This window comes from Hylobates moloch, unplaced genomic scaffold (genome assembly GCF_009828535.3).
Source record: "Hylobates moloch isolate HMO894 unplaced genomic scaffold, HMol_V3 SCAFFOLD_22, whole genome shotgun sequence".
Taxonomy (NCBI): domain Eukaryota; kingdom Metazoa; phylum Chordata; class Mammalia; order Primates; family Hylobatidae; genus Hylobates; species Hylobates moloch.
The window spans coordinates 23624142-23648763 of NW_026652297.1; the positions used below are offsets into that span (position 1 = coordinate 23624142).

Consider the following 24622-nt stretch of genomic DNA (forward strand, 5'->3'; position numbering starts at 1 on the left):
TTGTCAATCCTTTTTTTTTTAATTTAGCTTTATTATGTGTGTGTAGTACCTGAATTGTATCTTTTACTGTATATATTTAAGGTAAATAAATTGTATTTTTAAAATGTTGAAATGTTTGGTCAATTTCTTTGCTGTCTAAAGGAGGAAAAGGCAAGAGAGTCAAGTTTTGCTCTAACAAACCTAGACTTCCTGAGTCCACAGCACATTGAAATTGGCACAATCCTAGTATTTTGTAAGAATCCATTTTTCTCCTGTGAAGAACTGTGTTTTCCCAAGATTTAAATGGTAATTACTATAGGCTCGCTTCACCATTATCATCATCATGATTGCTGGTCCCTCCTCCTAAGTCCTTCTCTTTTGTTTCTTTACTTCTCAATTCATTAAGACTACTTGTAAGGATTATGGAGTTGCTTCACACATTCCAGGCATCTTTGTCAGGTAATTTCCTCTGTCTCATGTGTTCATAGGCTGTAGGCATTTGTGTCCATGTCTGATCCTTTTCTTAATCTGTAAACATTTTGAAGAAAGGAAGCATCTAATTTACCTTGGCACAGCCACTTGCACCTAATAGGTGCTGACTAAACATTTATTGAAGAGATGATGGAGTAGTGAAGAACACAAACCCTAGGGCTAGACTCTTCCACCTACCAGCTGTGTGATATCAAGCAGGTTACTTACCCTCTCTAAGCCTCAGTTTCCATCTGAATAATGAAGATAATAAGAGTACCTACCTTACTGAAGTTCTGTGAGGATTAATGAGCTAATTTTTAAAAAGCCTTTAGAAGAATGCCTAACATACTATGAATATATACAAATAAAATGAAACCAAATCATCTTTGGATCATATGCCAATTTTATAGAAAACTCTGGCTTTCTAAATCAATGTCTACCCTATTTGGAAATTTTTCTTAAAAACAACAATAAGCAATAAGCAATAATTCAATCTAAAGCTATTTCTTTCAAGTATTCTAGTTCTGTTATTCCAGAATTTGGTGAATGAACCTATTTATCCATTATGATTTTGTAGCCTTTGATCATATGCCTCTCATTCTCCAGATTTTCAAAGGAAGCATGTCTGTAACACCTTTTCTTTTTTTCTTATCTAGGGTCTTTTATTATGTCTTCCTTGAAGTGCTCTGATCAGATCTGCAATACTTGAGATGTAAATTCTACTCTACTTTTTTTTTCTTTTAAAAAGAAGAGCAACATAATCCTTAGTGGTCCTAAATATTATTCAACTTATCTTAACATTCAATTTCTTTATATAGGAAAGGAATGCATTTTTAGCAATGAAATAAACAGCAAACATTGACATTGCTTATTAACAGTATTTATGGTCGATGTGCCCCACATATTCTGAAAGATTGTGTTGTACATTCTTTTAAGAAGACTTCAGGGTTTTCTACTGAAAGAATTTGAAAATCAAGACTTGGAAGGGTCCTGAGAGCAACACTCTACAAAGGAAAAGGCTAAACAGTACCCCAGAATCTTCAGTAGCAGTGATAGTATGGCTTTATTTTCCTTCACTGGACTAGGCTCCATAACTAAGCGTCTTATATTTGGAAGTCAAAATGCATTTGTTTGTCTTCTTACAACATAGAGAAAACATGCTTACAAAATCAAAGGAGAGCATTGACTATTGTGACCTGTTTAACATATTTCTCCGCTTTGCTTCAGATGAGAGATTTCAAATCTCATCATTAATGTGGTGAAAAATATTGAATTGGAAAACACTAACATTGTCTTTCCATATTGATTCATCTTCTGTTTGTAACTTCAGAACAAGAAAAAGATACTAATGATCACCTTGGCTGTTTCCTTGTGACCTCCAACATGGCTCGCATTTAAAATTAAATCTGGACTGGGGTGTCTGGGGGTGGAGTGTGGAAATCTACAGGGTGCAGAACAAAGGCTAGATATGTCCACTTGGTATTAAAGAAATGCTTCTGCAAGCACAAAAAGAAACAATATTTGGTAAAAATGAGCATTGTTTTTCCCTGCTCCGGCATCTGCTTGCGTTGACAATGGCCGCAGTGTTTTTCTTTACCTGGTAGGTGGCCTCTCCATGTATCGATGAGGCACTGCGTGAAAATGTGCCTCCTTATGTCGGAGGGAAATTTGCTTTCACTTCTTTTCCCTGCTCTCCTGTGCCTCCCTTTGTTCTAATCATACATGTGAAGAGAAAAGCCAGTGATATCAGCAATCATTTTCTTCTCCAGCCACTTTTTGGAGTTAATAATTCAAACAGATCTTTTACAAACTCATTTTATTCTTAGAAATGGCCTTATTGCTAACAGTCTGCTCTCCAGTTGTACTTTATCAAGCAGCAGATCTGTTGTAAAATGTGATGACTGGATTTCATCTGTTTTGCCACCCCCTAAGAATTCATTGCCCACAGTGCTTCGACTGCTGTTATAAGAGACAGTTTAATTTTTGTGGTACATTGATTGATAACTGGGCTCCCTGGTAACATGGTCTTCCTTGAATAGGACTGCTGTTTTCTAGGTCTCAGATCCCCTGAAGTTGCTACATAACTCCCTGTATGAAACAAATCTTCCACACCCTAATAGTAATATACCAAATCCCCAAATGAACAGAAAATACTCACAAATGCCTATAGGTATCTTCATGCCTGTAGGTGATATAATATGGGAAGGGAAGTTCCCCTCGGCCTTAGGTGTGATGAAATCAGTGAAGCAGAAAAAACAGAGAAACAACCAAGCAACCAACCAAACAAAACTGGAAGACTTGCCACAATTCTGAAAAGTTGTCTAAACTGGTCTCTACTGAGTAATAAAATTGCAGGTACTTCTTTACTCCTTGACTAATTTTCTGTAGCTCTCAGGTGAACCATGTAGGATACCTGCTATGTACCTTCAAATTAAAAAATAATAGTAATAATAACAACAAAAGAGAGGGCAAAAATAGTTGGCAAAAAGGAGAATTGTAAAAAATCATAAAAACTAGAGGTAGAAGGATTGGGTAAAGAGATTTGAATCTCCAAGTTATGGGAGCAATCTTATCATCAGTTTATGAAAAAACAATTTTTAAACAAAACTCTCATTTTTCTTTTCACTATATTGAGGCCAAAAACTTCATGTTTACACACACTTCAAAGAAGAGGACAATGATGTAGTTCCTAATAAAACCATTACTACTGGTTAGTAAATTTGCTAAGCCTACTGCGTGGAAGGAAGTTGAGGGCTTGGTTAAAACCTTAGCAGATAATTTAGTACAAAATAAGTTCTTAGGAGCCTAACATGCCTGATGATTTTGGTGAAATCTGTTTCTTCCCAACCATGTACATCCAATGACTGATGCATTTGGTGGCAATGTTAAGTTGGATGGTCACAAGTTCTAGTCTGGTCACAAGTTCTAGTCTGATACCTTATGTTGCTTCATTAGTGATTGGCCCGGTCCCCCGGTGACCACTCCTGTATCCATTTCCAGAGCAACTCTTACTCTGCCTACTTTCTTTTTGCTTGAGTTAAATGCGATGATTAGATAAAACTATCTCTGTATTGAATGTTATTCATTCAACAAATATTTATTGAGATACTGTAATGCTTCAGGCACTAGGAGCTGGAATTTAGTAATGAACAAGGCAGAAAAAACTTCTGCCTTCCTGGACCTTGCATTCTAGTGAGTGAGAGGAATAATAAACAAAATATGTAAACAAAGTAAATGAAATTAGATCGTGATAAAGGGCCAGGTGTAGTGGCTCACTCTTGTAACCCCAGCACTTTGGGAGGCTGAGGTGGGTGAATCTCTTGAGCGCAGGAGTTCCAGACTAGCCTGGGTAACATAGTGAAACACCATCTCTATGAAAAATAAAAAAATTAGCCAGGCACGGTGGCGCATGCCTGTAGACCCAGCAACCTGGGCGGCTGAGGTGGGGGAATTGCTTGTGTCTGGGAGGCAGAAGTTGCAGTGAGCTAAGATCCTGCCACTGCACTTCAGCCTGGGTGACAGAGCCAGATCCTATCTCAAAAAAAAAAAAAAAAAAAAAAAAAAAGGTAAGGGCTAATAGTCAAGAAAGGAGGGTAGGAAGGAAAGTTTTAGATAGGGTAGCCAAGGGTGGTCTCATTGATAAGGTGATTTTGATGAAAGACCTAAAGAAAGTCGGGGAAGTGGCCATGCAGATATCTGGTGGATTAGCAATCCAGACAGAGAGAATAGCAAGTGCAAAGGCTGCGGGGCTGGGACATGCCTGACATTTTTGTGGGGAAAGATAAAGAGGCTGGGATTACTGAAGTAGAGTAAATGAGGGAGAGAGTTATAAATGATGTCACAGAGGTAATGAAGACCAGGCCACGTAGGATCTTACAAGCCATGAAAGGAACATTGGCTTTTGCTCTGAGTCCCATGGGAAGCCATTGGAGCTTTTTGTGCACAAAACATTGGAGGGTTTTGTGCAGAATAATGAATGTTATGTTGACGGAGAATAGATGAAAAGAGTGCAAGGGTGAATGGTGGGAGATCAGTTAGAAGGCTACAGAAGTTATTCAGAGAGGATAGGACCAGGGTGATGGTAGTAGGGGTAGGTAGTCATGTTTTGGATACATCTTTGTGGTAGAAACAATAGAATTTGATGATGCCTGTTAGAGTAAGAGTAGAGTTATGGCTACCACCAAGATATGACTCTAAGTAACTGGTAGAGTGGAGATTCAATGAATTGAGGTGGGGAAGACTGGAGGAGGTTTTTTTGTGGCATGTGTATGTAAAGACACTGACTTTGGACATGTTAAGAGTAAGATGTCTATTAGATATTCAAGTGGAGGTAGCAAGTAAGCACTTGGATATATGAGTCTGCAGTTGAGGAAAGAGGCAAAGTTGGAGATAGAAATTTGAGTATCATCAGCATATAGATGGTATTTAAAGCCATGAGACTAGATGAGATCCCTTAGAAGACCTCTGAGAGAAGGCATCTATGAACTGAACCTTGAAGTTCAGGGAAATGAGGAGGAACTAGCCAATGAAGCTGAGAAGGAGTGGCCAAAAAGACTACTGGCTGGGTATGGTGGCTCACATCTGTAATCACAGCACTTTGGGAGGCTGAGGCAGGCGGATCACGAGGTCAGGAGTTTGAGACCAGTCTGGCCAATATGGTGACACCTTGTCTCTATTAAAAATACAAAAATTAGCCGGGCGTGGTGGCGTGTGCCTGTAGTCCCAGCTACTCTGGAGGCTAAGGCAGAAGAATCGCTTGAACCCAGGAGGCAGAGGTTGCAAATGAGCTGAGATCGTGCCACTGCACTCCAGCCTGGGTGACAAAGTGAGACTCTATCTCAAAAATAAATAAATAAATAAATAAATAAATAAATAAATAAATAAATAGAGTACCATGTCCTAGAACACAAGTGAAAAACATGTTTCAAGGCAGATACAGTGATTGATTGCTGAAGGTCACATGTCGCTGAAAGGACAAATAAGATGGGAATCATTGAGTGGAATTTAGTGACCACATTTAACAATATAGAGCTGATCAGTGACCTTCAGAATAACTTATATCTGTTGAGCACAAGGTCTCAAGTAACCCAAAACAACTTATCAACCTCTGTGGATTAAATAAAAGAATGAGCTCGTGTGTAAGTAACTTGTTTGAAAGCAAGCTGGAGTTAGGGAACTAGATATTGAGAGTTCTAAGTTCCTTACCATCACCTTCTTGCACACTAAAGTACTGAAAGAATGTAATATTCAAAACAGGCAAGCATACAAACAAATAGAACATCATCTGAATAGTATTATATGTAACAGTCTTCAATGGAAACCATGACAACAGGGAAAAGAGGCCTTGTGAAAAAATTGTGTGTGTGCTTCTGCTCTGCTTTCTCAATGTATCTATCATGTCATGGCCTTGGCAAGAGCAAGAGGTAGAGAAAAATAAATAACTGATTTCTCATCTTTTGGAAAAAAACAAAACTGGCCTAATGTAAGTGGTTAAAAGTCCTCTCTGTAGTTGTCAATTTAAAGGTAAAGCCCCAATTAAAAAAAAAAAGTGAATGGTGTTGCAGTTGTGTGGGCGGATTTGCTAGGGAGTTTAATTTTGCTACAGAGTGGAGGGTAATCTTGGCTAAAGAAAAGTATATCCCTTTGATTTTTTAGAATGCCCCAAGGTCCGTCTGATGTAAACCAGAATTGGAAAAAGGGAAGAGAGATGGAAGGGAGTAATCAAAGTTGGAAAACTATAGAACTTCCCCCCGTGAAATGCAAGAAAGGCGAATACAGGTGAAAAATAAAGATAGTGCTGCTCCACATGTTTGGAATTGCATTTTTGGTAGTCTCAACTAACCGAAATGCAGCCACTTAGAGAAGGCTGTCACGAAGCTTATGTAGTATAGGATAGGTGTGGTTATGGCTGCCACCAAGATATGAATCTAAGTAACTAGTAGAATGGAGATTCAATGAATTGAGGTGGGGAATACTGGAGGAGGTTTTCTTGTGGCATGTGTATGTAAAGACACTGATTTTGGACATGTTAAGAGTAAGATGTCTATTAGATATTCAAGTGGAGGTAGCAAGTAAGCACTTGGATATTACTTGATTACAGAGGGGAACATTAAACATACTGATTCCTGTTGGTTATTTGATTTCGTCTTTGAGGTTAGTGACAGAAAACTTACTTTTTAATTTGTGACCTATCTAGGAGTGGGGTACAGAGGAGAGAATAGAAACAAAGAGATAATCCATGAGAAGAACAATATACTTAAGTCCCTTAATGACCCCATTGGGAGTGATGTGGTTGGCTTGATACTGATGTTCAATAGACACCTCCTCCTCCCATCCTGGGTGGTCTTTAGCTCTAAAATCTCTGTGGTCGAACTTTTGAGATAGGCTGATGTGCCACCACATATGCCATGACCCCAGGGACTGGATGGCAATTACTCTGGATGCTTCTTGAAGGTTCTTCATTGTTCTTGCCCTTAACCTGCCTCTGTAGGATCTCAACTTTTCTCTTCCTGCTCCAGCTGCACTGTGCTTGGCTCTCAGTTGTTGGATTCTCATGTCTCCTTTGTCACAGTGGCTCAGGTGAGGGGACTTGTTGCAACACCTCGAGATGCTGTCTTTAGTCCTAGCTCTCTTGGAAGGGAGGAAAGGAGATGAGACATACTGAAACCACATTTTCTTGATGTTGAGCAGAATCCAGTTCACAGACTAGAAAATGTTTTATTCCATGTAGGCTCAGCAGTACAGAAACAAAGTGGGGAAAGGAAAACGATTTCTAAAGAGTGAATTATTATGAATTATCTTATAAATGCCTATGCCACCTGCTTTACTTCTCATAATTCACTAAACCTCCTTTACTTTTCATAATTCACTAAATTCACTATGCTCTACATTTCATCTGTGGTGTGATGAGTTAAAGTTGCCTTGTTGGGAATTTTTTCAGAAAATTTGTCTACTTGAGTAAAAATCAATATTCTCTCTCTTAAACAGAAGCATTTGAACAAATTGCACTATGCGGAGGTGAGAATAATAATTATATTGGTCCATGTCTTAAAAATTACCCAGAAGCAGATGAGAATTTGTGAATAAATGACTCATTAAGAAAGTTCCCCCAGAAGAAGTCAGTAAGGGAGTGGGGGCATGAGGAGAGAAAAAGGGAAGTCAAGTAAAGTGTGCTATTTTTGGCCAAGTCTCATAGCAGGGAGCTTTGGCCTAAATCTACAAGGGAACCTTAGAGCCTAAATTGAGCTGTCTGCCATAAAGCAACTGGGAGGAACTTAGGTTTTCATACACTTGCATTATCAGTCATAGCTAAGAACATCCAAGGGCCATGTAAACTCCCAATTACTTCTCTCACAGCCATAGGGTAATCCTCTAAAAACAGACAAATGGACAGGCCATTGGAAATAAGAGTCCTGGACCTAGGAAGAAATTCAGGAAACAGTAAAGGAATTCAGGGAAACCTGGGTGGGTCACTGCACTGACTACTACATCATTTTAAGCATTTATTGAGCATTTGGTGGTGCCTAGAAAGCTGTGTGTGTGTGAGTGTGTGTAGAAAGCTATTTAGTTCTCACAATACCCTTAGAATTATCTCTATTTTACATACGAAGGAACTGAAGTGTTCAGTAATTTGTAAGAGTGTTTAAAAAAAGGTCTGCAACAGAGCCAAGATTCAAATCCTGGTCTGTCTGAAGGCCATGTCCACCGTCACGTTATTCTCTCCTTATTATACTACCTCCTGGTCAGCCTCCCTAACCAAAGTAAGGGGTGAAGTGCGGGAAGGATAGGAGAACTTGGGATAGGGTAAACAGAAAAAAAAAACCAGAGATGATAAAATAGTTTGTAACTAAGAAATGTTATAGCAAATGAGTGGGGATTATTCTATGGCCAGGAGAAGGGAAGACTGAGGAAACTTAATAATGATCTTCAAGTTCATGAAAGGGTTTAACACAGAATAGATTGGCCAGCTGTGCTCAAATTTCTACGTAGCGAATTTAAAAAGAAAACTATTTGCTATTATAGCACAAGGATTTTAGGATGGATTGAAGAAAGTGTTCCCTGGCCAAAAGGGCTATTGAGCACTAGAGTGAAATCCTATAAACTCAAATTAGAAAGAAAAGAAAAGAGAAGAAAAGAAAAAAGAAAAGAAAAGAAAAAAAGAAAAGAAAAGATGTGAGCACAGTCTGTCATGCTATGCAAATGTATGAGATGTTACCTTGAACACAGCTGCTTCACACATGCAACCTTCCACAGAGGGAGAGCCGTGAATTAATAAAATAAAGCAGCGAACTTCATTGTAGCTGAGGATGCCAGGAAACCTGATGGCCTTCTAGAAACTATCATATTAATTGTTGTATTAGGGCAGAAACATGTACTGGTCTGGTTTAGTAGTTTGCTTCTTAACGAGAACACTCTTTTTCACTTATGTCCTTTCTCCCCCAAAGACAAACATTTCCAAGACATTATATATGTAAAAGAGCATTTTATGTAGAAGTACAAGAAATAACATTTGGTGATGCAACAATGTGGCACAGAGTCAATGACTGTTCAGATAGCAAAGGGAATGGACTTTGACAGTACCTTGTGAAGTGGCACATATCATTGAATATTCTGTTGTCTTGATGTCCTCTATGCACCCATAGACCCTGCCCCTGAAAATTTTCTGCCTAATCCAACTTAGATTTATGTATATATATATATATACACACACACACACACACATGCACACATATCTCTCTCTATATATATATATATACACACATACATATAGATATATATACATAAACACTCTCAATGATGTGTTGAGATGGTATGTACTGCAGCCAGACTTTAAACTAGCTCATTATTATATAATGGGGTGTACACTAAAAATTTATTTTGAAGTCACTTACAAATGTGTTTTCCCCATCAACATTCTGGTGTAGATATCATTATTTGGGGGCAGAATATCACTGTAATCACACCAAATTTACCTGTGAAGTTACTATTTTTTAGCTACACTGTGGACTAAATTAATAGTTCTGAGTTACTGGAGGAACTCGATCACCAGATCACTATTTCTCTGGAAAAAAATGAATTCCATTTTGAATTAGGAACTCCAGAAATATTTCCATCCTACTGTGCCTCTCAGTAGAGGTTTGTTAGAGGATTTTCTACACATTGGGTAAAGCCAATTGTCAAAAGTCAAATGTTCCCTGAAATTGCTTTTCCTTTAACCAGAGTGGTGACTTGTGCTCTGTGAAAGAGAATTTTCCTTCCTTCCATTTTAATAGCAGGCTTTCATAGGATTGAAGAATTTGTACAAAAGCAACAATTATTGTTAGCACCTACTGTGTATTGGACACTATATTATTCATTGTATGTATATTATCTTATGTAGCCTCCATAACAACCTTGGGATGTTATTATTACCATTCTACAGAAGAGGAAATAGATGTAAAGAAGTCAGCTTGCTGGAAGTCCTGTAAATAATAAATGATAGAATTGGGTTGTGCTGCGGTTTGAATGTCTCCTCCCAAATTAATGTTAAAATTTAATTGCCATTGTAACAGTAGTAAGAGGTAGGACTAGTAAGAGATAGATTAGGCCATGAGAGCTTCACCCTCATGAATGGATTAATCTAGCTTTCACAGGAGTGAGATCATTATAAAAGGCCACGTTTGGTCCTCTTTGTTGCTTGCCCTCTCTTGCCCTTCTGCCTTCTACCATGGGATGATGCCACAAGAAGGCCCTAATCAGATGCCAGCTCCTCAATCTTGGACTTAGCCTATGGAACTGTGATAAATATTTTTTTCTTTAGAAATTACTCAGATACTGGTATTTTGTTACAGCAGCACAAAACAATCTAAGACAGGTTGTAAACTCTGGACTGTCTGACCCTAAATTCAAGAGCCTTTTCATGGATGTTGTGGTGGACATTTGTTGGTAGTGTGCCTGACATCCATTCTCCCTACCTGTCCCCCATACCACACCACATCACAGACATTTAGTTTGTATGGAATTGACCCCATCACCTGTCTTAGGAGTGAGCCCAGATTGACTTAGGCCAACCACTGTATTATATTCCTCTCCCTCATTTCCCCCTCCCATACTGCCTGGCTCAGAGATAAGTAGGTAGCTCAATCAGAGCCAATGAGATAGAAGGAGGTATTTGCTTGTCACCTTGGAATGAGAAGCTCCCTTCTTTAACTGTGTTGCAAAAGAATGTGAGTTCTGAAATGGTGGAAACATTTTTTTACCTATAGGAGACAGCCTGTTTCTGGTGTGGCAACCACTGTGTAGAGCCTTAGTTTTAAGCCACTGGGGCAGAAGACAGAGGGAATTCAGGGTCAAAACAACAACTTTTGGACTCCTGGATCAAGCCTTATCTGAAGTAAGAGCTGCTTCTGGGCTCAGTTGTAAACATATTTGCTCAAACAACAACTCGTAGTTTGAGCTACTTTATGGGGTTCGTGTCAATTTCAACATAAAGAGTTGTAAGTAATACAGGCACTCCCCAGGACTATTCCTTCATTAAAAATATTTGCATCTTCCAAATCTCTTGTATGATGAGACTTGACTTCCACAATCACACTCCTGAAACAATTCAGCAATCTAATTAATCAAAGAAGATTACATTCAGGCTATTCTCCTTGCTAAGTGAAAAAACTTGCCCACTTAAAATTTATAAAGATTCTGAGCAATACAGAATAAAAACAAAGAATGTTTTGGTTAGTGATTTTAAGTTAGGCAGAAAAAAAAAACTAATTAAACGATGCCTTTTTCTAATAATTCTAGTTAATTGAAGTTTTAATTCCAGTAGGAATAATAAAAACTGGGGTCTAAGTTTGATAAGTAAAGTTTTCAAATTATTTATATATGCTTAATTTAGAAAAATGTATGTACACATTCATTTCCCTGTGAGACATTAAAATATATTAACATAGATTAAGCAAAATATATTTTCATTTATTGTGATAATTCCTTGTTATCTCCACTCTTTCCCCTAAATGTGATAAGAATACATAGCTACAGTTTTCAAGGTGTCCTATGTATCGCATATAAATCCAGATCCCTATCAGTATATCCTGAGAAAATTAAGAAACTGAGGAAAACTGAGGAATCACTGTAAAGAAAAAAGCAAACAGTACAGAGAAAATAAGGTGTAGAAAGAAGTAATAATGACTCATTTCAAAGGTCATTTTACTGTGAAACTAAGAAAGATTAAGCTTCAGGATCCCTCACTTGGAGGGGCATTTCCAAGGCTTTGAGAGAGACCCTAGCAATGTGTTCATATGGTTATATGATTTTTCAAAAACTTGAAAAGCTAAATATTTTAACTGCAGTTGGTCAAGACTACTGTATTTTTCCCCACTATAATCCTCCCTTGTCCACTATATTTTTACTTGGTTTAGATAATAGGGGAATGACCACAGAAATTTTTGGACGCTGGCTAAGGGAAAGTTCTATTGTGAATGCAATTAAAGTTAGGTATATTTATATATGTCATAGACACTCCCATATTTATTTAAGGTATTGGTAGACATCTCAGTGTAGGATTGCCTTCTAGGAACACATATTCTTTCAACTGTGCCAACTCACCTGGCATCGTGACAAGAACCTGCTTGGTCAGAGATTTTATCAGGATGTGAATGGATACTAAGGTGTCTAGCACTAGAAGTATATGTGTAGTGAAGAGAAACCTCTGGTGAAATGTAGAGACAGATGCTAGTCTGTGGAAATTCTTCCAATTATCAGAAATATAAAGCTGCCAGCTGACGATTCAGTTCTCATCAATATGAAGCGAAAAAGAAAGTTAGTTTCCTGTCAGGAATACAACAAATAATACTGCATATACAATTATTGATGCTGTGTGTGTGTGTGTGTGTGTGTGTGTGTGTGTGTGTGTGTGTATAAGAAAGAATGAATTATCTTTATATTTTCTCATAGACAATGTTACAAAAATCATCATCTTATGAAAAGGTTATCGAAGAGTTTGCATAAAAAAGCGTTAACAAGTAGATTAACAACTCCTCGTCTTCTGGAACCCTCCATTCTATTTTCTGCTTTTGAGTTCTTTAATGGGTATAAAGTTATAGTTACGTAAGATAAATACATTTTAGAGATTTGCTATACAACATAGTGCCTATAGTTAATAATGTGGTATTGTGCACTTAAAAATTTGTGAAGAGGATAGATCTTACATTAAGTGTTCTTATCACATGCAGAAAAGCAAAGGGACACGAGGAAACTATTGGAGATTGTGGATATGTTTACTACCTTGCTTGTGGTAATGGTATCATGGGTGTATGTGTATTTTCAAACTCATCAAATTGTATATATTCAATATACAACTATTTTATAAGATGCAGTTATTTTTTATTAATTGTACTTCAATAAAGCTGTAAAACAGTGTGTTAAGTGGTTAGGTAATAAAATATTTTATTTTTTATGAGTTTTGTGATATTTGTAGTTTTTGTCGGTCTTTAAGATTGAAAGATTTTCTGGTTTCTTATTCTATATTAATAATCACTTTTGTACTCAATAGGATATTTTTGAGTTTGTGTATCTTTTCTTAAAGATGAACCCTGAAATAAACATTCATGCTCCAAACACCTAGATACAACCTTACCTATTTTAGCTTTTGGTACAGAGGAATTAGTTGTACTTCTAGATAAATCTTGTTTCCTCTCAAGGTTTCTGCCTGAGGATTATTTGTTGCGTCATCAAAGACACCATTTCAATCTTTATTCTTGTATAAAAGGAAGAATCAATCCCACTTATTTCATATTTAAACTTTTTATCAGCATTGTTGAGGAATAACTGCAATAACACCAATAATACATATTTGAAGTGTACAATTTGCTAAGTTTTGACCTTTGTTTACACACACGAAATGTCAACGTAATCAAGATAATGGAAATTTCCACTACCCCCAGAGCTTTCTTCATGCTCCTTTGTATCCTTTTCTTCTGTCTCTCCTCATGGCCCTGTCCCAGCCCCAGTCAACCGCTGATCTGTTTTTTTTCCCCAAGATCTTGTAAAGTTTTTATTTTTATTTTTTGTTTTTAATTTTTTAATTTTGCTTTAAGTTCTTGGATACATGTGCAGAATGTGCAGGTTTGTTACATAGCTATACATGTGCCATGGTGGTTTGCTGCACCCATCAACCTGTCATCCAGGTTTCAAGCCCTGCATCCATTAGGTATTTGTCCTAATGCTTTCCCTCCCCTTGCCCCTTGACAGGCCCCAGTATGTGATGTTCCCCTCCCTGAGTCCATGTGTTCTCACTGTTCAACTCCCACTTATGAGTGAGAACATGCAGTGTTTGGTTTTCTGTTCTTGTGTTAGTTTGCTGAGGACGATGGCTTCCAGCTTCATTCATGTCCCTGCAAAGGGCATGAACTCATTCTTTTTTATGGCTGCATAGTATTCCATGGTGTATATGTGCCACGTTTTCTTTATCCAGTCTATCATTGATGGGCATTTGGGTTGGTTCCAAGTCTTTGCTACTGTAAACAGTGCTGTAATAAAACTACATGTGCATGTGTCTTTATAGTAGAATGATTTATAATCCTTTGGGTATATATCCAGTAATGGGATTGCTGGATCAAATGGTATTTGTGGTTCTAGATCCTTCAGGAATCACCACACTGTCTTCCACAATGGCTGAACTAATAAGGCTGGGAGGTCTGGCCTGGGTGCAGCAAAGCAGTTGTGGCCAGACTGTTTCTCTAGATTCCTCCTCACTGGGCAGAGCATCTCTGAAGGAAAGGTAACAGCCCCAGTCAGGGGTTTACAGACAAAACCCCCATCTCCCTGGGACACACTACCTAGGGGAAGGGGTAGTTGTGGGCTTCAGCGGATTTAATCATTCCTGTCCGCCAGCTCTGAAGAGAGCAGCTGATCCTGACAAGAGAGATTCTCCCAGCACGTGCACCAGCTCTGCTAAGGGAAAGACTGCCTCCTCAAGTGGGTTCCTGATCCCTGTGCCTCCTGACTGAGAGAAACCTCCCAACAGGGGTCGACAGACACCTCATACAGGAGAGCTCCAGCTGGCATCAGGCTGGTGCCCCTCCAGGACGAAGCTTCCAGAGGAAGGAGTAGGCAGCAATCCTTCCTGTTCTGCAGCCTCCGCTAGTGATACCCAGGTGAACAGGGTCTGGAGTGGACCTCTAGCAAACTGCAGCAGACCTGCAGAAGAGGGGCCTGACTGTTAGAAGAAAAACTAGCAAACAGAAAGCAACAGCATCAACATCAATATAAAGGACTCCCCTACAGAAACCCCATCCAAAGGTCTTCAGCCTCCAACATCAAAGACCAAAGGTAGATAAATCCACAAAGATGAGGAAAAAACAGTGCAAAAATGCTGAAAATTCCAAAAACCAGAATGCCTCTTCTCCTCCACATGATCGCAACTCCTATCCAGCAAGGGCACAAAACTTGATGGAGAATGAATTTGATGAATTGACCAAAGTACGCTTCAGAAGGTGGGTAATAACAAACTCCTTTGAGCTAAAGGAGCATGTTCTAACCCAATGCAAGGAAGCTAAGAACCTTGATAAAAGGTTACAGGAACTGCTAACTAGAATAACCAGTTTAGAGAAGAATATAAATGACCTGATGGAGCTGAAAAACACAGCACAAGAACTTCTTGAAGTATATACCAGTATCAATAGCTGAATTGATTAAGCAGAAAAAATGATATCAGAGATTGAAGATCAATTTACCGAAATAAGGCATAAAGACAAGATTAGAGAAAAAAGAATGAAAAGGAAAAAACAAAGCCTCAAAGAAATATGGAAAAGACCGTATGTGAAAGACCAAACCTATGATTGATTGGTATACATGAAAGTGACAGAGAGAATGGAACCAAGTTCGTAAACACACTTCAGGATATTATCCAGGAGAACTTCCCCAACCTATCAAGACAGGCCAACATTCAAATTCAGGAAATACAGAGAACACCACTAAGATACTCCTCGAGAATAGCAACCCCAAGACACATAGTCATCAGATTCTCCAAGGTTGAAATGAAGGTAAAAATGTTAAGGGCAACCAGAAAGAAAGGCCAGGTTACCCAAAAAGGGAAGCCCATCAGACTAACAGTGATCTCTCTGCAGAAACCCTACAAGCCAGAAGAGAGTGGGAGCCAATATTCAACATTTTTTTTTTTTTTTTTTTTTGAGATGGAGTCTCTCTCTGTCACCCAGGCGGGAGTGCAGTGGGGCCATCTCAGCTCACTGCAAGCCCTGCCTCCTGGGTTCACACCATTCTCCTGCCTCAGCCTCCCAAGTAGCTGGGACTACAGGTGCCCCCCACCACACCCAGCTAATATATATATATATATGCGTGTGTATTTTTAGTAGAGATGGGGTTTCACCCTATTAGTCAGGATGGTCTCACTCTCCTGACCTGGTGATCTGCCTGCCTCAGCCTCCCAAAGTGCTGGGATTACATGCATGAGCCACCACACCCAGCCACAACATTCTTAAAGAAAAGAATTTTCAATCCAGAATTTCATATCCAGCCAAACTAAGCTTCATAAGCGAAGGAGAAATAAAATCCTTTCCAGACAAGCAAATGCTGAGGGATTTCGCCACCACCAGGCCTGCCTTACAAGAGCTCCTGAAGGAAGCACTAAATATGGAAAGGAAAAACTGGTACCAGCCACTGCAAAAACACACAAAAATGTAAAGACCAATGATACTATGAATAAACTGAATCAACTAATATGCAAAATAACCAGCTAGCATCAGGTTGACAGGATCAAATTCACACATAACAATATTAACCTTAAATATAAATGGGCTAAATGCCCCAATTAAAAGACACAGATTGGCAAATTGGATAAAGAATCAAGACCCATCAGTGTACTGTATTCAGGAGACTCATCTCACATGCAAAGACACACATAAGCTCAAAATAAAGGGATGGAGGAATATTTACCAAGAAAATAAAAAGCAAAAAAAAAAGCAGAGATTGCAATCCTAGTCTCTGATAAAACAGACTTTGAACCCACAAAGATCAAAAAAGACAAAGAAGGTAATGGTAAAGGGATCAATGCAACAAGAAGAGCTAACTATCCTAAATATATATACACCCAATACAGGAGAACCCAGATTCATAAAACAAGTTCTTAGAGACCTACAAAGAGACTTAGACTCCCACACAATAATAGTGGGAGACTTTAACACCCCACTGTTGATATTAGACAGATCAATGAGACAGGAATTTTTTTTTTAATCACAATATGCTAGTTTGTGTTTTCTAGAAACTTATGAATAGAATCTAACAGTATGTATTTTTGGAGGGCAGGAGAGTCTGGCATGTTTCATGCAGCATAATTATTTTGAGACTCATCTATGTTGTTGCTTGTATCATTAGTTCATTCTTCTATCATTGCTGGATATTATTCCACTGTGAGGCTATATGACAGTTTGTTTTTCCATTTTCCTATGCTGAACACTTGTGCTGTTTACAGTTGTGGGATTTGTGATGGTTAATGGTAAGAGTCAACTTGATTGGATTGAAGGATGCAAAGTATTGATCCTGCATGTGTCAGTGAAGGTGTTACCAAAGGAGATTAACATTTGAGTCAGTGGACTGGAAAAGGAAGACCCACTCTTAATCTGGGTGGGCACCATCTAATCAGCTGCCAGCAAATATAAAGCAGGCAGAAAAACGTGAAAATGCTACACTGGCCTAGCCTCCCAGCCTATATCTTTTTCTTATGCTGGATGCTTCCTGATTTCGAACATCAGACTCCAAGTTCTTCAATTTTGGAACTCAGACTGGCTGTCCTTGCTCCTCAGCTTGCAGATGGCCTATTGTGGGACCTTGTGATCATGTGAGTTAATACTTAATAATCTCCCCTTCACATCATATGTATCTATCCTATTAGCTCTGTCCCTCTAGAGAACTCTGACTAATACAGATTTTGGTACCAGGACTGGTGTTAGAGGGACATTAAGGATGGAGTTATGTTGTTAGTTTTGGGGTTTTTGGAGTTGGCTTCTTAATATGATTAGACCCCAAAATGCTAAGGACTCTACTTCTAATAGTATGGAGAACACTGATAGTCCTTAGCATGAACTATTTAGAGAGTTATGCAAAATAAATGCATTTGATGCTCCTGATTCATTGCTTGTGAGAGGGAAGGAGTTTAGTGACTCTATACATAATACCTTTGACCATATGTGGAGAACCAAGGAACATAATGAAGCTGGTTTGTTCCTTCTAAGTTCAGTGGACAAAGTGATGAAAGAAAATGATATACTCAGGGATTCCAACTCCCGGTCTCAGAAGCAGATACTGAGCCTCATATCTGCTAAGATTGCCCTCAGCGAGAGTCTTATCTCCTGTAGAGAAAGGGCTGAAATTGTGGAAAAACAGACACAAACTCTTGTGAGAGTGGTTGATCTGCAATGAAAGGTGTATGCACAGCCTCACCAGGTGTCTACTGTTAAAGTGAGGACATTGATTAGAAAAGAATGGGACCCTGCAACTTGGAATGGGGATGTGTGGGAGGACCCTGATGAAGCTGGGGACACCGAGTTTGTAAACTCTGATGAACATTTTTTGCCAGAAGAAACAGCTTCCCCATTCCCAGTAGTGGCAATATCCCCTCCCTGACCCATGCAGCCATCAGCCTTTCCACCTTTGTCTGAGGAGATAAACACTGCGCTGCCTGAAGCAACAGTGATGGCCTCCCATGAGGTGGTTTCCCTGTAAGATAATGTTGATTGTCCTCAGGAGCCACCCCCAACACCCCTGTTTGCTTCTAGACCTATAACTAGACTAAAGTCCTGGCGGTCCCCTAGAGGTGAGTTTGAGTGTGTGACCCATGAGGAGGTGCGCTACACTCAAAAAGAACTACTTGAGTTTTCTAATTTATATAAGTGGAAATCTGGAGAACAGGCATGGGAATGGATATTAAGTGTGTGGGATAATGGTGGAAGGAACACAGAGTTGGACCAGGCTGAATTTTTTGATTTGGTCCCAATAGGTAGGAACTCTGCATTAAATGTTGTAGTTCAGGGAGTTAAAAAAGATTCTAATAGTATATTTGCTTGGTTAGCTGAAATATGGATTAAAAGATGGCCCACTGTGAGCAAGTTGGAAGTGCCTGATCTCCCTTGGTTTAATGTAGAGGAAGGGATCCAAAGGCTTAGGGAGATTGGGATGGTGGAGTGGATTAGTCACTGTAGGCCTACTCATTCCAGCTGGGAGGGTCCAGAAGATATATCCTTGACCAATGCCTTGCAAAATAGATTTGTGAGGGCAGCACCTGCATCTTTGAAGAGCCGTGTAATTGCTCTTCCCTCTGTGTCAGATCTAACAGTGGGAACTTCAGTTGCTCAACTACAAAATTTAAATACAGTGGAAATAATTGGATCATGAGGTGGCAGGAGCCAAGTGATAGCACTCAACCATCAAAGGTAAGGTGGGCATAGCTACTGTAATAGACAGTAGGGGGAAAGCAAAAATCAGTATAGTCTGACTCGTGTATAATTAATCATGGTGTTCTTAGAAGTGAAATTGATAGGAAGCCTACTGCATTGCTACTTAATTTATATAAGCAGAAAACTTCTAGGTCGAATGGACAAAAGACTAAGTTCAACTATAAAAACAAAGAATCACAGCCCCTCAATCAATTTCCAGACTTGAGCCAGTTTACAGACCCAGAGCCCCTTGAATGAAGGGGAGACCAGATTCCCTTGAGGAAGAACCTCACTACACTACTGATAATTTATGCTGTTAATCTTTCTCCCATCCTTCCCCAAGGAGACCTCCAGCCTTTTAGTAGGGTAACTGCACTGGGGAAAGGGAAATGATCAGACATTTCAGAGACTACTGGACACTGGCTCTGGGCTGACATTGATTCCAGGGGACCCAAAATGTTATTGTGGTCCTCTAGTTAAACGAGGGGCTTACAGAGGTCAGGCAATTAATGGAGTTTTAGCTCAGGTCTGAATTACAGCCTGTCCCTGGACTCATCCTGTGGTCATTTCCCCAGTGATAGAATGCATAATTGGCATAGGCATACTTAGCAGCTAGAACCCCCACATTGGTTCCCTGACTGCTAAGGTGAAGGCTATTATGGTGGGAAAGACCAAATGGAAACAATTAGAGCTGCCTCTACCTAGAAAAATAGTAAATCAAAAACAATATCACATCCCTGGAGGGACCGTGGAGATTACTGTCACCATCAAGGACTTGAAAGACACAGGGGTGGTGATCCCCACCACGTCCCCATTCAACTCTCCTCTCTGGCTACTGCAGAAGACTGATGGATCTTGGAGAATGACAGTGGATTATTGTAAGCTTAACCAAGTGGTGATTTGAATTGCAGCTAGTGTACCAGATGTGGTTTCATTGCTTGAGCAAATTAGCACATCTCTTGGTACCTGGTATGCAGCCATTGATTTGGCAAATGCCTTTTTCTCCATTCCTGTTCATAAGGTCCACCAGAAGCAATTTGCCTTCACCTGGCAAGACCAGCAATATACCTTTACTGTCATACCTCAGGGGTATATCAAGTCTCCGACTTTGTGTCATAATCTTATTTGGAGATATCTTGATCACTTTTTGGTTCCACAAGATACCAGACTGGTCCATTACATTGATGACATTATGACTATTGTATCCAGTGAGCAATAAGTAGCAAGCACACTGGACTTATTTGTGAGACATTTGCATGCCAGAGGATGGGAAATAAATCTGACTAAAATTCAGGGAGCTTCTACCTCAGTAAAATGTCTAGGGGTACAGTGGTGTGGGGCCTGTTAAGATATTCCTTCTAAGGTGAAAGGTAAGTTGCTGCATTTGGCCCCTCCTACAACCAAGAAAGAGGAACAATGCCTAGTGGGCCTCTTTAGATTTGGGAGGTAACACCTTCTTCATTTAGGTGTGTTACTCCATCCCATTTATCCAGTGACCTGAAAGGCTGCCAGTTTTGAGTGGGGTCCAGAACAGGAGAAGGTTCTGCAACAGGTTCAGGCTGCTGTGCAAGCTGCTCTGCCACTTGTGCCATATGACCCAACAGATCTAATGGTGCTTGAGGTGTCAGTGGTAGATAGGGATGCTGTTTGGAGCCTTTGGCAGGCCCTCATAGGTGAATCACAGTGGAGGTCTCTAGGATTTTGGAGCAAGGCCTTGCCATCTTCTGCAGATAACTATTCTCCTTTTGAGAGACAGCTCTTGGACTGTTAGTGGGCTTTGGTGGAAACTGAATGTTTAACTATGGGAAATGAAGTCACCATGAGACCTGAACTGCCTATCATGAACTGGGTGCTTTCTGATCCATCTAGCCATAAAGTGGGTCATGCAGAGCAGCATTCCATCATCAAATGGAAGTGGTATATACATGATTGGGCTTGAGCAGGTCCTGAAGGCACAAGTAAGTTACATGCAGGTACTGAACGCACAGTAAGTTACATGCCTACATGCATTTGAGGAAGTGGCTCAAATGCCCATGGTCTCCACTTCTGCCACCCTGCCTTCTCTTCCCCAGCCTGCACCGATGGTCTCATGGGGAGTTCCCTACGATCAGTTGACAGAGGAAGAGAGGACTAGGGCCTGGTTCACAGATGGTTCTGCATGATTTGCAAGCACCACCCAAAAGTGGAGAGGCGCAGCACTACAGCCCCTTTCTAGGACATCCCTGAAGGAGAGCAGTAAAGGGAAATCTTCCCAGTGGACAGAACTTTGAACAGTGCACCTGGTTGTGCACTTTGCATGGAAGGAAAAATGGCCAGATGTGCGATTATATACAGATTCATGGGCTGTAGCCAATGGTTTGGCTGGATGGTCAGGGACATGGAAGAAGCATGATTGGAAAATTGGTGACAAAGAAACTTGGGGAAGAGGTATGTGGATAGACCTCTCTGAGTGGTCAAAAACTGTGAAGATACTTATATCCCTTGTGAGTGCTCACCAACATGTGACCACAGCAGAGGAGGATTTTAATAATCAAGTGGCTAGAGTGACCTGTGGACACCAATCAGCCTCTTTCCCCAGCCACCCTTGTCATTGCCCAATGGGCCCATGAACAAAGTGCCATGGTGTCAGGGATGGAGGTTGCGTATGGGCTCAGCAACATGCACTTCCACTCACCAAGGCTGACCTGGCTATGGTCACTGCTGAGTGCCCAATTTGCCAGCAGCAGAGACCAACTCTGAGCCCTTGATATTGCAACATTCCTTGGGGTGATCAGCCAGCCACGTGGTGGCAGATTGATTATATTGGACCTCTTCCATTATGGAAAGTGCAGAAGTTTGTCCTTACTGGAATATACACTTGCTCCAGATATAAGTTTGCCTATCCTTCATGCAGTGCTTCTGCCATGACTACCATCTGTGGACTCACGGAATGCCTTATCCAGTGTCATGGTATTCCACACAGCATTGCCTCTGACCAAGGCACTCACTTTACGGCTAAAAAAGAGTGTCAGTAGGCTCATGCTCCTGGAATTCGCTGGTCTTCCCATGTTCCACATCATCCTGAAGAAGATGGATTGATAGAACATTAGAATAGCTTTTTGAAGTCACAATTACAATGCCAACTAGGCGACAATACTTTGCAGGGCTTGGGCAAAGTTCTCCAGAAGGCTGTATATGCTCTGAATCAGCGTCCAGTGTATGGTACTCTTTCTCCCATAGCCAGGATTCGTGAATCCAGGAATCGAGGGGTGGAAGTGGAAGTGGCACCTATTGATCATCACCATTCACGGTCACCCCTAGGGATCCACTAGCAACAGTTTTGCTTCCTGTTCCCACAACATTACATTCTGCTGGCCTAGAGGTCTTAGTTCCAGAGGGAGGAACACTGCCACCAGGAGACACAACAATTCCATTAAACTGGAAGTTAATATTGCCACCTGGAGACTTTGGGTTCCTCCTACCTTTAAGTCAACAGGCTAAGAAAGAAGTTACAGTGTTGGCTGGGGTGATTTACCTGGACTATCAAGATGAAATCATTCTACTATTCCACAACGGAGGCAAGGAATAGTATGCATGGAATACAGGAGACCCATTAGGGCGTCTCTTAGTATTACCATGCCTGTGATTAAAGTCAATGGGAAACTACAACAGCCCAATTCAGGCAGGAATACAGATGGCCCAGACTCTTCAGGAATGAAGATTTGGGTCACTCTACCAGGAAAAAAACCATGACCTATTGAGATGCTTGCTGAAGGCAAAGAGAATACAGAATGGGTAGTAGAAGAAGGTAGTCATCAACACCAGCTACGACTACGTGACCAGTTGCAGAAACGAGGACTGTAATTGTCATGAATATTTCCTCTTAATTTTGTTAAAACGATGTTTATGCATGTAAACACTTGTACTAAAAAAAGTCTTCATTTTCTTTTTCCTTTATTATGTGACATAAGATTTATTGACTTCCTATCAGCATTTAAGTATTGTTAACTTTAGGTAATAGTATCTGGGTTAGGGATTGGTGCATTTCTGGTTTTATGAAGGGTAGTTCTACGAAGGATAGTTGTATTATCTTAAGCGTAATTATGACCTATTAATATCTTTATTGAAAGAGTATGTATGATCTCAGGAGATGTGTGTGGGTACAAGTTGACAAAGGGTGGACTTGTGATGGTTAATACTGAGTGTCAACTTGATTGGATTGAAGGATGCAAAGTATTGATCCTGGGTGTCTGTGAGGGTGTTGTCAAAGGAGATTAACATTTGAGTCAGTGAACTGGGAAAGGCAGACCCACTCTTAACCTGGGCAGGCACCATCTAATCAGCTTCCAGAGAATATAAAGCAGGCAGAAAAACGTGAAACGGCTAGATGGCCCAGCCTCCCAGCCTTTCTCCTGTGCTGGATGCTTCCTGACCTCGAACATCGGACTTCAGGTTCTTCAGTTTTGGAGCTCAGACTGGCTTTCCTTGTTCCTCAGCCTGCAGACGGCCTATTGTGGTACGCTGTGATTGTGTGAGTTAATACTTAATAAACTCCCCTTTATGTGTATCCAATTAGTTCAGTCCCTCTAGAGAACCCTGAGTAACACAGGATGTTACAGATAAATTTACTATGAACGTTTATGTACAAATCTTTATATTGACAGATACTTTAATTTTCTTGGGGGAAATACTTGGAAGTAGGTTGCATGGATTATATGTATGTGTATATTTTGCTTTTTAAGAAACTATCAAATGGTTTTCCAAAATAGTTGAATCATTTTACATTTCTATCATCAGTGTATGAGAGTTTCAGTTGTTCAAATTCTTGCTAAAACCAGATGTGCTGTATTTTTTTTAAAATTAGCCATTCGAATAGGTCTATAATGCTATCTCATTGTGAGTTTAACTTAATGGTGTTGAGAATCTTTTCAGGTTTATTTGCCATCTATATGTTTTCTTTGATGAAGTGTCTGTTCGCATCTTTTGTCCATTGTTTTCTTATTATTTAATTTTAAGAATTTTAAATATATATATATAAAAATATATTTTGGATATAAGTCTTAAATCAGATATGTGGTTTGCAAATATTTCCTCCCAAGTATCTGGTTTGTCTTTACGTTTTGCTAGCAGTGTGTTTCAAAAAATAGAAGTTTTAAAATTATGATAATGTCCAATTTATCTATATTTTATTTTACAGATTGTGATTTTGGTATCATATCTAAGGAGTCTTTACCTAATCAAAGTTGCAGAAGTTTTCTCCTAAAAGTTTTATAGGTTTAAGTTTTACATTTAGGTCTATGATTCATGTTGAGTTAATTTTATGGTGCAAGATATAGATCAAAGTTTATTTTTTTTTCTTGCATATATATATATATATATATATATATATATATATATATCCAATTATTCCAGCACCATTTGTTGAAAAGACTAATCTGTCTCTACTGAATTGCCTTTGAAACTTTGTCAAAATCATTTGTCTGTATATGTGTGGGTCTATTTCTGGACTCTCTTCTGTTCCATTCGTCTATTTGTCTATCTTTACACCAGTACCAAACTGTCTTGATTATTGTAGCTTCATAATAAGTGTTAGTTCTCTAAATTTGTTCGTCTTTTTTTTCAGAGTTGTTTTGGCTATTCTGGGTCCTTTGAATTTTTATATCAATTTTAGAATCAGTTAATTTCTACAAAAAACCCTGCTAGAATTTTAATTGGGATTGGTTTAAATGTATGGATTGGTTTGGGAATAGTGGCTTTCTTAGCATTATTGA

The 24622-nt window shown here is 39.6% G+C and overlaps 1 pseudogene; it reads left to right on the forward strand.

Moving 5' to 3' along the window:
- Positions 1-4893: 4893 nt before the first annotated feature.
- On the forward strand, positions 4894-22715 carry LOC131382269 (uncharacterized; annotated as a pseudogene).
- Positions 22716-24622: the final 1907 nt, after the last annotated feature.